We start from the raw sequence: 13,670 nt of genomic DNA, 5'->3' as shown, positions 1-13,670 counted from the left end.
CGGTAATTGTTTAGGTCGGATGGGTCGGCAGTAGGTTTCTTTAGTAAGGGTGTGACTTGACCAACTTTGAGGGAGTCGGGGATGATACCTTCTTGGAGCGAACTGTTGATAATTTTAGTCCTGAGTGGGAGGATCAGTGGGGTGAAATCTTTGACAGCGTTAGCAGGGAGGGGATCCGTGAGGTGATTGGATGGTTTCAAGGTGCTGAGCAGCTTGCCTATTTCTTCTTCGGAGTAGGTGTCAAAGGATGACCATGTTGCATTGTTTTTTGGTTCAGTGGGTGTTCTGCATTTAGGTGTGGTGTAGAGGCTTACGTCAGTGCGGAGATCATTCTTTATGTTTCAGTTTTTTGGGTAAAGAAAGCGGCGAAGTCATCACCGGAGGGTGCTTTGCACAAAGTACTGATAGGTTGTGGTTGATCCTTGGCTTGTGTTCTGATTAATTCAAACAGTTTTCTTGGACGGTTTTTTGCTTGGTCGAGCTGGAGGCTGAAGAAGTTTGCTTTTGACCGCTTTATTTTCCTGAAGTAGGCGTTTCTCTTTTTCTTCAGGGTTTTCAGGTGCAGTGCAGAGGGAGCTGTTCTCCAGGTGCGCTCTGCCATACGCATGGCTCGTCTATCTTCATTGAGAATCCCGTCGTACCATGGATTGGAGATTTTAGCGGAGACTCTTTTTAGCTGCATGGGAGCAGCCTCATTAATTATTGAGGACATGGTATTGAGATAGTGGTCAGTCAAGGATTGGACATCTGTAGCGCCCGTAGGAGGGAGCAGGAGGTCGCGGCTGTTCGGGGTTAAGGAGTATGGGTTGAGTTTTTTCAGGTCTCTTTTCCAGACTTTAGGTCTGGAGGATTGAACCGCGTTGAGTTTGACTTTTTCATTGATGTGGAATGTGACAATATGGTGGTCTGACCAGTCACAGGGTGAATAGCGTCCTCTTTGGCGATGATGAGGTCGAGGATGGAACCTTTCTCGTTGGTTGGGCTGTTGCATAATTGTGTGAGGTCCAGGGCGTTGAGAAAGCTTTTAAGACTATTTACCACCGCATCATCGTGATCGTTCCAGTGAAGGTTGAAGTCTCCAAGGTATATTTGGGTGAGCTGTCGTCCGGCGTTGGTTGAAATCATGTCCATGATTTGTTGGGCGAAGGTGAGCTTGTCTCTGGGTGGGTGGTAAATGCCGTGAAGAGAGCATATCGGTTTGCCCTCACTGATGATATCGAGGCAGATGTATTCGTAGGAAGTTGGGGAGGGTAGGGAAGGTGCGGGGGCTTTCAGAACAGAAAGGCTGTTCCTGTATATGCAAGCGATTCCATCACCTATCTTCCCAGACCTGTCAAGCCTGATGATGTGATAGTTGGGGGGAACCAGAATGTCCATTATAGGTGTAGAAGATTCGGTTAGCCAGGTTTCAGTCAAAAAGATTAGGTCAAGGTCCAATTTTAGGATGAGATCAGCGATGGCGGGGGAGTGTCTAGCAGCCGATCTGCAGTTTAGGAGAGTGCATTTGAGACGGGGTGTGTCAGGGGAGGTAGAGGGTACTAGGGAGAGGGGGACTTTTCTAAGGTTATTCGGGACGGAGATTCTGTTTAGTGTGGCGGGTCTACGGGGATTTGAGTGTATCGTGGGAATGGGCAGATGCGAGGCAGTTGTGTCGTTTAGGGGAGTTGGGTCGTAGGAGCGGAGGAGAGTGAGAGTGTCAAGATCCGAAAGAGGGTTGCATGTACGACGGGGGCGGTTGTTGCGATTGTGGGCAGGGATCGAGGTCCAGTGTGGGCGGCGGGTGCGGTTGTTGCGGTTGTGGGCACGGATCGCAGTCCTGTGTGAGGGATGTAGCTTGGGGGCGGCATAAGGACGGGTGGAGAGCAGGTTGAGAGGGAGGGTGGTAGTGGGCGAGGTGTTTCTAGGGGGTGTGATGAGTAGTTCTTTGATGGTGTGAATTTCTTCTTTGATGGTGTGAATGTCTTCTTTGAGTTGGAGGAGGGAGGACATCATCTTGTCAAGCGTGGGATGAGTGTTAGTGCTGGGGGTGGAAGTCATGGGTGAGTGGCTGACCAGGTAATTATCGCACGGGTGGGGGGATGGGTTGGAGTTCATGCCGGGCTCCGCAGAGTCGGCGTGCGGGTTAGTGTTAGGGAGGGGAGAGGGTATGGGGGCGATGGGCGTGGTTGAAGTACGGAAGAGGTTGGTGGTGTAGAGGAGGGAATTGGTGGCAGGTGTAGAGAGCGGGAAGGAAGTTTAGTGTATGATGGTGGTGATGGGGGAGCCTGAAGGGTAGTGTGGACTGAGAGTGGGGGGGGGGGGAGATGGGGTTGGAAATGGTCCTGTCGTGGGGAGGGGTGGTTATAATAGTAGATGTGGTGCGCTCTGCGTGGGTAGTTAGCGGGTGGTAGTGGAGACTGAGAGAGGGGGGGACAGAGGGTGGGACTTGTCGTTATGCGTGTCGTTCTGGAGCTGATCAAGGTAAAAGGGGTTGTGGGTGGAAGTTGTGATGTAAGGGGAGGGAGGAATGGAAGTGGTATGTGTGGGGGTCCAAAAGTTGGTGCTAGAGGGACGGCTAGTGTGTGAGGGGGAGAGATTTGTGAGTGTGATTAAGGAATGTGGGGTGGTAACAGCAGGTGGGTGATTGACTGGGGTGCTGGGGGTAGAGGTGAGGTGCGTGTCATTCTGATGCTGAGATAAGTTGTGGGTGGGGGCTGTGACGTCATGAATGATAGTGATGGAGGAGTTATGGGTAGAGGACCGAAGCTTGGAAAGGTGCTCCTTGAACTTGAGGAACAAGTTGTCAAGTAGTTCCAAGTTCTTGTCTGTGGATTGAATTAGGATAATCCCGTTATTGTAGATAGTAATGGTGATTCTGCCAGGCAAGAGTTGGGATGGCGAGATGGAGAGAGTTAGGCCATGAGCGGTTTTTCTGGTGGTGGAGACGGTGAGCAGGGTGAGGAACACTTTTCTCCATTGAGCTCTGCGTCAGGTGTGGAAGATGATATCAATGTTCACGGCTCCATTGACCGGTAAGAAGTAGGTGTCGGCAAACGGGGTTTCAGGGTGGGCCCTCAGGAGGTTGTGTTTAAAGCGTTTAGCGGCTTTTTTGGTGAGAGTGGTTGGGTAGTTGATTCTATATGTGTGCTTGCCGATGAGATCCATGTTGGGAAGGCTGTAAAGGTGGGTATGTGATGACGAACGCTAAGGCTACATATGTGCAAAAACAACTGTCAGCCGTAGGTTACATGGCACAGAAGTGCCACTAGTAAGTGGCCGAATAGTCAAAATAAAAGAGGTAGCAATCGGTGCAGACCAGGAATCAACGAGTGGGTGCAGCTTGCAAAAATGTACAAGATATGTGCGGTAGCAATGAGGTAAATGGACCCAAAGTGACATTAGTGAGTGGCCAGAAATAGCCAGCATGTAGAAAGTAGCATTGGTGCAATCCAGGAATAGAAAGTGAATGGGTGCAGTTTACGAGAATGAACAGGATATATGGGGTAACAATCAGTGCATAATAGGGATAAAAGTGAATTGGGTGCAGCTTACACAATATACAGTATACAAATAAGAATAAAATACTGAAGAAATACTGTAACTAATATGACATGCAAATATGAATAAAATACTAAAGATATAATAGAACCAATATAGGTGCAAACAAAAGGCTACTAACGACAAATATGACACTAGTAAGCAACCGATAAAATATGAGGTAGCGATCGGTGCACTACCGGTGTGGAGAAAAGTGAATGGGTGCAGGGTACACAAGATGTATAAAATACAAGTAGAAATATAATACTGTAATAAAAGGCAGACACTTGATCACACAAAGTTTTAGATACAAAGCTGTGTAAAGTCTGTGGTAGGAGAGATTGGTCTAAGAAGGCCAGCTCTAAGGGTGTGTTCAGCTAGTGGGAATGACTAGTCCATGATGGCCGCCAAGGCAAGAGAGAGACCAGGCCAAGATGGCTGCCAAATGGAGAGATCGAGACGATAGTCCTCTTTTAGTTGTTGTTGCTTTCAGAGCAGGGGAGGGCAGTTTCAGATTCTATTTGAGCAAGCCCAGGTCCTAGCTTGCTGGGAGGGAGTCTTATCTCACTTTTGCTGATCCCTGACCGCACTGGTATGAAGCCTCATGGTCATCTGTTGGGCAGAAGGGCGATTTATGGCTCCAGTTTATGGCCCTAGCCATATTGGCCAATGGTGAGTGAGGAGACCACAGAGCCCGCGAAAATGCAAAAAATGCAGTGCCTACAGTGCATTCCGGCGTTAAAGTGAGAAACCAGCATGAGTGATTAAAATGGTAGTTTTTCGTGCAGAATTCAGGGACAAATAGTGAAAAATCGGCATGAGTATATAATGCAGTAGCTTTGGCATATAGTTTTGTGTTCAGTTACCTTCCGCGGCGTCAGTGTGCAATAACGCTGCTCCAGTCAGGCACCTCCAAAGCAGAACGGCGCCGTGGCCGCCCAGATACTCAGACAGGGTAAACTGGAGACACTCTAGAGGCCGATGATTGCCTCGTTCTCAATGATCATCGGGGGGCGGGACCTCCAGCCGGAGCACCCTCTATCCCCGGCGCTGGGTCGGTCCGCCTCAAACTCCCGTCCGCTTGTCTCCCATTCCGGCGGTTTAAGTGGCACTGATTGTAGTGGGGGCGATGATGAAGCCTCTGCTGCAGCAGGGCGCTACCCTCTCTGTGATCCACCGGGGTGCAGCGCTCCAGGCGTCCACCGCTTCGCTCTCGCTGATCCACTTGTAGGGGGGGGGAGGAGGGGAAGCCTCCCGTCGGAACGTTGCCCCAAGTACAAAAGCACACAAACATGGCACACCGGAGCCGCTCCCTGTGCCCACCACTCCGGGCTCGCTTATCCACCGGGAGGGGGGGAGGTCTCCCACGGGAACGCTGCCCAAAGCACACCAGCCTATGCTGCCCTAAACACACCGACAGGGCACACCGAAATCCACTCTAGATGTCGACTGTTCTGTTCAAGCTGATCCACCGGGAGGGGTCGGGGGGGGGGGCCTCCCGCCGGACGCCCTCTGTCACTTGCACCGGATCGGTCAGCGCCAGCTCCTGACCGCTCCGGTGAAAGGGTAACTGCAGGCGGTATCCACAGGCAAGCCAGGCGCCTCCGCACTCAAGAGGGCAGCGGAATGCAATCGTCCATCAGGAGCCTCCCCGGCGTTCCCAGCACGGTTCCAGGCTCAGGTCCGTTGCCAACGATGGTGTTCATCAGGCGGGTCTCAAGTCGGGCGCTCAACTCGGCTCAACTCCAGCCGTCCTGGGCTCCGCCGAGGTTGCAGGGGTCTCGTCCGTCACTGCTGCAGGTAGGTGTTTTACAGCGATATTCCAGTTACTTTTAGATCCAGTTACTTGAATTCAGAAACAGGTGCTTGTTACGATCCAGTTACTTGTTTTTCTCGCCGAAGGTGGTGCGTGCTATCAGGGATAATTCCAGGAAAGGGATCCCAAGCACTAGGAGCTCCGGACCAGAGCTCCTACCAGGCGGCCATCTTGCCATCTATTTCACAGGCCTTTCTGGCCTGCTATGATCAAGCCCATTTGGACGAGGTGGAGGAACTCTTGCAGTACCTCCTGGAAGAACATCACAAATGGGGTCAGCAAATTGTCAGAGGTGCATGCCTTTACAAATAACTCCATCCGCTGCGCACTCGACGCAGCAGATATGACAGCCAGTAGTATTAATACCAGCGTTCTCCTCAGAAGGCACACATGGCTTAGGTCTTTTGGGTTTAAACCAGAGGTTCAGCAGACAGTCTTAAATGTGCCTTTTGATGAAGAGCACCTTTTTGAACCGCGAGTAGATTCTACCAGTGATAAAAGAAACAAGCATTTGCAATGCAATGGTTCTCGCATTTACGCGAGTTTGAGCTATTGGCATTGTAAATGAAAATGCCTTTTATTTATTTATGTTTTGGGGCATTGTCATTGGCATTGTCATTTATAATACCAATAGCTTAAACTCGCCTAAATGCGAGACCTATTGCATTAAAAATGCTTGCTAATTGCTCTTTCACGTTTTCGGGGAAAAGACTCTGATACTGTAATTGTGGACTGAAAATTACCAGGACAGATGGATCCAGCATCACGAGAGTACATTGGAACCGAATTTCTGAAATGCAGCTGAAATAGGAAATATGGGCTGCATCCTTGCTGGTAGAAAACTTTGAGCGCTCTTGAAGGGAACGTACTGTGGCAACCAGAAATTCTTCTAATCGATTGATTACTCTTAAATAAGGTCAAAACTTGAATTACACATGGACTTGGTTACTCTAAAATGCATTTCATATGTAAATCTTTTAGACTGGAAATAAAGAATAAACGTTTTATTCTAATGTCTGGCTACGCTAGGTTTCTGCTCATGCAGTTTTTTATTTGTGGCATTTATTAATGTATGTTTATGCATTTCAAAAGCATTAACTTTATTGTGTTCCGTGCAGTGATTAATCCGTTTTCGTCCTGCCGTGGCATGTGATTTCTAAGTAAATGAAAGTGTAACATGGGTTGTTTTCAAACCAAAATCAATAACTATTTTAATCTCACTAATATAATAATTACGATTCTAATTATTATATTTATTATTAGTCCTAAAAGCGTGTCTCTCTAATCTCAATCAGTGTTGGAAAGTTCAAGAAAGAGATGATGTGGTATTTGTTTCTGTTGTACTTTAATGAGGACAAGGTGCTTGATAGTTTTCCCAAATTAGTGGGAGCGAAATATTTTCCCGCTCCACTTTTCATTAAACGTGAATGACCTGTTTCATTCTGGGAGTTGTGGTCTTCGTTCATTTAAATCGAAAAAATTGGATTTGCGCATACAATAACCACTTCACTCTGTGTCCTTACGGACACTATTTCCAGCTCCGGACTTTTCATTTGCAAATAATCACCATCACACTTGTTAATCTAAATAAATCAATGGACACAAATAAAGGCTAAAGTACCCACAATTCAGTGTGTGGGGAAGCAAGACCCTATGATTCCAGAAGGTGTCCGAAATTACATGGAGTGAGCTGGTCACCCTACTCTTGCACAGGGGTGACAATGGCTCACACACCGAATGGCCAAGTGTGGGGTCTTCTGGACAGCGTTGCTCTTGTCACACATAATCAACTGTGAATGTTGGCTCATTACACAGGTTGAACGTTACACATACACTTATGAGGTGCACGTTTGACATCAGATACGTGTACACAGGAAGGGCATTGTTAGGAGTCTTCGATGGAACTAATTCAGTTGACAGTCTTGACGTCCTTAAAAAGCCCTCGACGCCCTTTGGGGCTGTTGCACACTAGACAGCCTCCTTAGCAGTCTGAGCTTCACTATACACAAAGAGCTGCCTTATTCATTGGTAAATGGTCCAAATACTATTAATGCACTCAACAGAAGGCAATAACGCGTAAGTAGTCTTGTATTCTACAATGATAATTTATAAATTACGTTTTGCCGGCAAAGGCTGAAGGAGTGGTAAACTCTTGGTGAAAAACACACGACGAGGCAGTGGGGAAGCTGGGCATAGAATTAAGACTCCATTTACAGCCCGTTCCACTGCACCCATACCTCCTCACGAGCCCCGCAAAGATTTCCCAGACAGTTGCTGCGGTCCTGCACGCCCATCTTGCGTTTCACAGTGTGGGAGACATCTCTCAGCGCCTCCTCTATCAGACGAGTTGGGCGGCTTTAACGCGGGGGCCTTTAGAACTCCAACTGCAGCAGACACATCCAGCATTGCTTGAGGTCACACACCATGCCAGCCCCGCAGCCCTGGAACGCCTGCCCACGTTAAAAAAAATATGTATATATCAGTATCATGTTACCTTTTGTGGGGTGTGGAGCTGGTGGGTATGGAATTGACAGGTGCCTCAGGTAACTTGAATCTAGATAGCCCTGTGGAGAGGTGGGAAGACATGGGTGTGTGTGAGAAAAGTGCCCGCCTTCCATCTTTCCGTCCTCGCACGTCTGTCTGCATGGTCCAGTGACTCCCTCAGCATAGAGCTCTAGAACCGGATGCTGTATAGCTCAGGAGGTTGGCACACATATCCAGCCTCCCAGCCCCCACATAGAGCTCAGTTATCACCAGCAGTTGAAATGCTTAAACAAGGGCGCGCGCGCCAAGCGCAGCATAAGGGGGAGGAGCGCGCGCTAAGCGCGGCAGCATGGGGGAAGCGGGGGGCTGCGCGATTCACTTCCGGGAGCGATAATTGCTGCTATATGGCGGCGCTCGCTCCCGCAAGTGAATCTCCTGACGTGCACGCTTTGCCATTGAAGGCAATGGAACGCGTGCACGTGCTTAGCTGAAAAACCAAAGCGATCCCAAAAGGTCTTTTTGCCCTCTCCACCCTGACCACATAACACCTGTTGGGGGCAGACTATAGTTTTTCCACCCAGTCTGGGATTCCATCACCATAAACAAATGAGTTCTGGCCATTCTCCAAAATGGCTGTTGTCTGGAGCTCTTTACCACACCGCCCAACATTCTACCTCGCACTCACAGGTTTTCACACAACCATCGAACCCTTCTCCAACAAGAGGTCCTAGCCCCTCTTCTAAAAAGGCTATAGAACCTGTTACTCTTCAACAACGAGGCTCAGGATTATACTTCATATACTTTCTGATCCCCAAGAGGTATACAGCTCTAAGACCAATCTTATATCTAAGACCTCTGACCAAGTACATCCTGTCAGAACACTTTCATAAGGTTGCTGTACAGGATGTCATTCCGCTTCTGCAACCAGGAGAGCACTAAACCTGAAAGACACTTACTTCCACATACCAATACACCCTACTCACACGAATACCTGAGATTTATGGCAGGCAAACGCTATCAGTTCAAAGTGCTTCCATTCGGGGTGACTACTCCACCTCCAGTTTTCACAAAATGCCTGGCGGTGGCAGCACATTTGCGAAGAGAGAATTTCCACGCGTTTCCCTACCTGGATGATTGGCTTATCAAAGCCAGCACCCACCAGCAGTGTCAACAACACACTCAGTTGACAGACTCCTTCACAGACTAGGGTAACTATCAATGCACCCAAGTCTCACCTTCAATCTCTACAAGCTCACCCTATACTTAGAGGCAATCTTAAACTCATGATAATGATTAGCATACCCCAATACCTCTCGAATTCACAACTTTAAGACGGCTCTACCCAAGTTCCGGCTAAGCCAGACGCTCACACTAAGGACTGCCGTGCTTCTAGGAATGATGGCTTCTTGCATTGCCCTAGTTTCCCATGCAAGTTTACACGTGTCCTCTGCTGCAATGTCTAGCTCGCCAGTGGTCTCAGTCACAGTATCACTTGGAATATTTAGTGTTGATAGACTGCCACACTCACTGTTTTCTGCAATGGTGGAACTCCAACAACTTAGCATAGGGGTGGCATTTACTGGACCCTGTTGCTAATATCACTCTTGACTATGGATGCATTACGGATGGGTGGGGTGCACCCCTGCAAGCCTTAACAGTACAAGGTCTTTGGGATGCCACACATCATTCTCTACAAATCAACTACTTGCAGCTTCAGGTGGTCTACCTAGCACTGAAAACTTTCCTTCCTCTCTTGTCTCACGAGGTTGTCCAAGTAGGGACGGACAACATGATATCCATGTATTATCTACAAAAACGGGTTGGGGGGAGGGGGAAAGACAGACAAGGTCTTCAAAACTATCACATCTGTCTCAGACTATATGGAAGTGGGCTCTTCACCACACCATTTACCTATTGAAGGAATATCTTTGCAGACCTGTTCAGCAGGATGCAGCATCAAGTCCTTGAATGGGAACTCCACACACAAGTCCTCCTTCCCTACTTTCAAAAACGGGGGTTTCCTCATTCAAACTTTTAGTCACAGCGGAAAAGGCAAAATGCCGAGACTTCGTATCCAAGAACCCACACCCACTGTCCAGGTGCAACGCACAATGGATGGGTTGGTAAAGAATATTTGCCTATGCTTTTCCACCTCCCCCTCTCAATCCATTTCTTGTTTAGAGGCCCAGGCAAACCTCTCACCATGATCTTTGTAGCTCCTACTTGGGCATGTCAGTCCTAGTTCACAGTACTGCAAGATGTCAGTAGTTTCACGCAAGAAGGTCCACAACTAGCTGGACCTTCTCACTCGGAATCAAGGACAAATCAGACACCCAGATCCCAAAATGCTCAACCTAGCAATTTGGGTCCTGTTGTCATGGAGTACAGCTACCTTGATGTACCACCAGAATATGTGGACATTTTCAAGGAAGCACGCAAACCTACAACTACAGCCTGTTACGCAGCAAAATGGAAATGTTTTGTTTGCTACTGACAATCCAAACAAGTAGATCCTAAGGCAAATTTAGCTTGCACGTCTATACACTTCGCAGCAATGGCTGCCTACCTCCACAATAGACCGCATCTCTCACTGTTTAAAATTGCTGTCATCAAGGCTTTCATGGAAGAACTTAAACAAGTTTTTCTGCCCTGGGTTCCTCCTGTACCCTCCTGGAACCTTAACTTTGTTCTCACTAGACTCATGGGTCCCTTTTTGAGCCTCTTCACTTAGGCCCCCTTCAATTTCTTACGTGGAAACTGGAATACTTGAATTCATAGTTGCCATTACCTCAGAGTCCTGTGTTCCAGAGGTCTACAAAACAGACCTCTATTTTTAGTAAAAAATCTCTAAAACGTATAATTATTAATTTTATCCATTTATTTCTAACATCGATTGATTTCCACCCCTTGCCCCCTCAAATCAGTGTCATTCTGCCCATCTCAAGAATTACATGAATTGCATGTTAAGATATGCCGAGATTACAGGTTTAAAAAAAAAAGTGTTCTATTACACAGTCTGAATTAGGAACCTTTCCTGATTTTTAGGGCTTTAACGAATGGGCAAAGTTATGAATCTTAAAATCTGGAGCAAAGTTAGCTTTATGAAAATAAACTATCCCTGTGGATTAAAGAAAAGCTCTCTGAATACGAAAAGTGTTGGACAACCTATCTTTATTTTCTAACAATAGTTTGCTTTTTAAATTAAAATAACCTCATTTCAGGTAATGCTTGTGCAGATAGACTAAAGAAACATTTTTGAAAGGTATTGGTTTGTAAAAGTGATCCAGGGTTTTTCACATGTTGAGACCATTCACTGACATAGATGAAGGTTCTATTAATTGGCAGCTAGGCGTACAAGTAACTAACATTTCTTTACTGGTGAAACGCAGTGACTACATCTATTGTTCATTTTTGTGTAGCTACAGTTGGCATGCTTGTTAGAGAAAGTAATCAAGGCAATTTGTGTGAAAGTTCCCTCTTTCTTGCATGGTATGCTCTCACTTTTTGCTGAATTGCTGATATTCTTTGTCATGTGCCCTGGGCTCCAACTATAATCAGGTTCCCAGGGCCTATGTTCCTTCCCTAAAAACTGCATTGAAGCCTAAACCCAATTGGCATCTCTGACCACATGTCAGCCCCTGGTAAATGGTACCACAGGTACCCAGGACATAGTGACCAGAGAAGGCCTCTAAGGGCTGCAGCACTTGTGCCACCCTTAGAGGCCCTGTACCCTGACACTCACACACTGCCTTTGCAGGCTGCATGCCTTGGTGCAGAACAAAGTGAAGAGTCGACAAAGCACACATCCATGTCAAAACCAATGTTGGTCGGGGAAACCCTTCCCTAAGGTGTGTGCACTATTGTAAGGAAACTGAGCAGTTTCTAATCTTCTTTAAATCCAATATGACTTGATGTTTCAAATCCCAAATTTATCTTTTTAGTCTTTGAAATTTTTGAATCAATGATGCTTTATTGATCGTAATGCGGTGCTTTTCTTGGCACCAATATAATTCGACTGATAAACATTTCTAATCCTTAATTAACCCAATGCATTTCGGGTCATATGGGACCCTTCCTCAGGGGTCTGTGAACAAAATACATGAAAACTAGATCAATATAATGTCCATTATCATATGCTTCTCATTGAAAACAACATGACAAAATTAATCTTAGTGATGCAACAAGACCTACGTTCCTTTATGGTTAGCGCTTAAAACAATACCATTCATGTGTTTAACACAACAACCATGTGACTTTAACCAAAATCAGGGGCATGTGGTTATACAATAAAATTAAAAGATTTTCCAAGATAAGCGCTAATTCTGAAATGTGACAAAACCAAAAAACGGAAGAATAATATTCAAAGCATTGCGGTGAAACAATTTCATATCAACCGTATGTGGTTACATAAGTACATGCACTAAATGATCTTCTTAGCATCGCCTGTACCGACTGTCATTCTCAGACCTGCACGCGCAATGCTTGCTATATTCTATAAACAACTTTTACGGGAAGGATGAAAATACGTGCTCGGCAGAACGCCGGCTGGTAAACCATTACTCGTGCGGCTTCTCAAAACATTGAGAATGAAATAATTTCCCAGAAACCCTACTCTTAAAGGTAACACGATCTGAAGACCGCGTAGGAATCTTTGGAGACTACGCGGTCCATCATGCTCTATGATGTGCCTAAATAAGTTCGGAAAGGGACGCGCAATTCTCGGGGAAAAAAATGTAAAAAAAGAATTCAAACAAACCAAAATATAATCAGCTGATAAACGCTAAGCAAACACTGATACATGCTTACGCGTTATGTTCTATTATTGCAGGCTAATGCACCTCTATGTTCATAATTAGAATTTAACGGAACGATAATAGTGATAGCATGATGTTCAATACATGAAAAATTATACCAATGTGTCACAATCACAGTTGATAAATAAAGTTATAAAAAATTATAAGAAACAAGCCTATTCAATACGATCATTCATTCCAATCGGTTGTAAAGAATTACATTTTTTGATCCAGAAATATTCAGCACTCAGTAATTGTTTTTGGGGATCCATGTCTGTCCGTAGTTTAACCGCTTCCAAAACAGTGAAGCGTAATTGAGAAATTTGATGTTTGGCTTCCATCCAATGAGACGCAACCGTAGATTTAAGATTCTTGAAACAAATGTTACTTTTATGTTCAGTAATTCGAACTTTCAATTTCCTTTCTGTGAGGCCGACGTATGTCTTGCCACACGGACATTTGAGTACGTAAATAACATTCTTCGAGTCACATGTACTTGAATGTTTTAGAGCCATTTTGAAACCTTTGGTCGGATGCAAAAATTCATTACCCACAATCACGTTGTTACAATGTGTGCAATTGTTGCACTTTTGCATACCTTTAAACGCCTTTTGTTGAACTTGTTTTTTCTTTGGATAACATCTCTTTGATATTTTTACCTCGTTTGAAAGCAAACGTAATCTTTTCATCGAACAAATGGTGTAGATCTGGTTCATTTCTGATTAATCTCCAGTGTTTTGTCATGATTTCTCAGATTTGTTTTTGGCCTTTGTTGAATATTTTAAGATGCAAATAGTGGGCGTCTTTTTGACAACCTTTGAACCAACCAACAAAGATTCTCTGCTCTTGTTGTTAACACGTTTAATTGAATCTTCCACAATTGCTTTGGGATAACCTCTCTGAAAAAACTTTGTCTGAAACACATCCATGTGTGCCATGGCCACAAACCACTGCCCTGGCATACATCAGTCACCCCTCTAGCTGGGTGCCCTATGCCAGCTGTGAGGGTACAGGTGCATGAGCCTTGTACCCCTACAGTACCCAGGTCCATTCCTGGGAAC

At 45.9% G+C, this 13,670-nt stretch overlaps 1 protein-coding gene across 1 annotated transcript in view; it reads left to right on the top strand.

Annotated features, from left to right (window-relative positions):
- The window catches only part of TRIM24 (tripartite motif containing 24), a 1,193,545-nt gene that overhangs the window by 433,696 nt on the left and 746,179 nt on the right, over positions 1 to 13,670 (top strand). The gene's annotated exons all lie outside the window — the stretch shown is intronic.

Source organism: Lissotriton vulgaris, chromosome 1_2 (assembly GCF_964263255.1).
Source record: "Lissotriton vulgaris chromosome 1_2, aLisVul1.2, whole genome shotgun sequence".
NCBI classification, from domain to species: Eukaryota; Metazoa; Chordata; class Amphibia; order Caudata; family Salamandridae; genus Lissotriton; species Lissotriton vulgaris.
Note: the sequence above shows the minus strand (reverse complement) of the source record. Positions and strands in the feature narration are given on the sequence as shown.